We start from the raw sequence: 2,758 nt of genomic DNA, 5'->3' as shown, positions 1-2,758 counted from the left end.
CCGCTGAGCCTGTGTGTCCGGAGCCTGTGCTCCGCAAAAAAAAAAAGATCACCCTTTACCTCCTCCCCCGCCATTCCCTTCAGACCCTTCTCCAAGCAGGGGTCCACATCTATTCCAGTTAGCACAGGAAATGCTCCTCTCTTCAAGGACCTTCTCAATCCCACTGCCCTCCTGCCAGCTCCTGGCATCCAGCTTTTCAGATGGAAATCAGTTCCCAGGAAGGTGAGGCTGTCTGTGCAAAGGCTCCCTGGGGCACAGCACTTGAACCCAGCCACAGCTGTTGGGGGTGGGGTGGGATGGGAAGCAGCTCCCCTGAGCATGAGGGGCGAGGCCAAGGGCTTGGCCAGAATGGGCATAGCGGGAAGCCCTGAAGGGCAAGGAAGTGGTGGGGCTCCTCGAGATGAACAGGGATTGCTTCTGTGCCCTGGATGACTGCACTCATAGTTTCTCAGATGCTCCCAGAGGACCAAGAACCTTGACGGTAGGCTGGGGTGGGGGGCAGAAGGGCCAATGCCCTAGGAATCCAGGGGAATGTTCTGCCTCTTTCCTCCACTGTCCAGCTGTGTAATATTGGGTAAGTCTTTAACCTCAGTAGCTTCACCTGTAAAAGAAGAATGACGATGCCTGCTTGACTGAAGGTTTGGGGCTGGGCAGTACCTCAGACTGACAGGCAGGTGAACCTGGGAGTAGGCATGATCTGAAATAGAGCAGTGGCAGTCAGGTTTCCCGGGAGGCCCTTTGGAGGAGGGAGGGGAGTGAGAGGAGAAACTTTTTAAATCTTCATGGAAAGACCTTTACCCAATCTATCTGTGTAGCCTCCACCCATAACTTTGGGGATAAGGAAGGACACTGTGTCAGTGGTACTTGCCTTTTTATCCTCACAGCAGCCTTGAGAAGATGATAAATCCCATTTTACAGATGGGGAAAATGAGGCTAGAGGGTTAAGCGACTTACGCAGGGCCACACAGATAATAAATGGTGGAGACAGAATTCACACCCAGGTCTTTGCATCCACGGCACTGCCCTGCCTGGCCCTCAAAGGCTGGACCACTGAGTTTGTTTCGAATGGTGCCACATGTACTTGGGCACGGTACAAAGGTTCCGATGGTGAAAGAAAGAAGTCTGTAGAAGAGGAGGGGGAAGGAAGGAAAAGAGGCTCTGTGATCCAGAATGATTTAAATAAAAAAGACCAGGTGGGGGAATTGACCACAGGCTTAAGTTAATGCACCAGAATGATGTGGCTGCTAAAGAAAGAAGAAAGGGAGGGGAAAAAAGGAGGAACCGAGAAAAGGTGAGACTGAACTATTCAAAGCCTAGCGCCCACATAAACAGAGCTCATATTTATTGAGCACCTTCTATGTTAGGCACTGTTGTCAGTGCTTTGCTATATGGTAGGCACTATTATTATCCCTATTTTTTAGATGAAGGGAAACTGGGGCACAAAGAGGTTATGTAACTTTCCCAAAGTCACACATACAGTAAATGGCAGTGCTGGACTGTGCAGCCTTGTCCTGAACTCTGCATTGATCAAGGGGGCTTGATGTGACTTGTCGCAGTTCTGGGTCCTATCGGGGAGACTTCAAGAACTGCGAGGACTTCCACAGAAAGGTGGACTCAAGATAGGAATGATACGATAACTAACTTTTATTGAGCTCTTACTCTGAGCCAGGCACTATTCCAAGAGCTTTACACAGAGGAACTGCTTTCATCTTCACAGTAACTCTAGGGGATAGACATTATCCCCATTTTACAGATGAAACTGAGGCAAATCACAGGAAGCAAAAAGCCCAAAGAAACCCAGGTGTTTCACCTGCAGAAGGGCAGACTTGAGAGGGTGCCCTCCCTCCCTCCAGCTCTCTGAAGGGCTGTCCTGGGGAAAAGAGAGTGATGTGAAGGCAGAGAACCCACTGCTGGGCATTAAGATAGGGACACCTGCCCAGGTCAGGGTTACACTCAGTGACCTCTAAGGCCCTTCCAGTCCTGAGACTCTGCCAGCCATTTGGGGCAGAGGACAGGCTAGAGGGAGAAGGGAGACTAGGAAGAAGCCTGGTGGGAACCGTTTGCCCAGAGACCCCCAGAATAAACCCCTAATCCCCAGTAATGGGAAGAATGGGACGTTCACTCTCTTCCATCTGCCTGGAACCTGGGATCATCATTCATATGACAAGAGTATATGGTGGTGCCTGACAGGGGCTGGAATGGTGGGAGGGAGATGGCCTCCTACCCAGCTCAACGGACCATTTGTTGGGCATCTACTACATGCTGGGCAGAAACTTTGACGTCATCTCATTTACTTCCCTAAAAGGCATTTCACAAATGCAGAAACTGAGGCTCAGGTGCAGGTAAGACACTTGCCCAAGGGTAGACATCTGGTGAGCCCCGGCCAGTTAATTCCAGAGTCAGTGGTCATCTACCGACACATTGTCCCTGCTCTCCTTGCCCTCCTGTGTATCACAGCTGCCTCCATCCCCTTCTCAGGAGGGCCTCGGGGTCCTGGACACCAGACTGGGTGGCTGGGGGTCAGGCTGGGGTGAGACGAGGATGAAGAGTGGCGCTGGGATGGGAGTCACGGGGAGAGGGACACAGAGTTATCGGATGTCGCGGCCAGGGCTGCAGCGGTCAGTGGGTTGTCCTCTACTTTGGAGGGGTGCTCCGTCCCTGCGGAGGGAGTCACATCTGGGAGGCGACCCGGGGCGCCCAGGCTCGGACGGATGCTGCGGGCAGGGGGCGCTGCTCAGGCAAACGTGTGCCGGGTGCC

The sequence above is a fragment of the Grampus griseus genome (genome assembly GCF_964374135.1).
Source record: "Grampus griseus genome assembly, chromosome: 16".
NCBI lineage: Eukaryota > Metazoa > Chordata > Mammalia > Artiodactyla > Delphinidae > Grampus > Grampus griseus.
Note: the sequence above shows the minus strand (reverse complement) of the source record.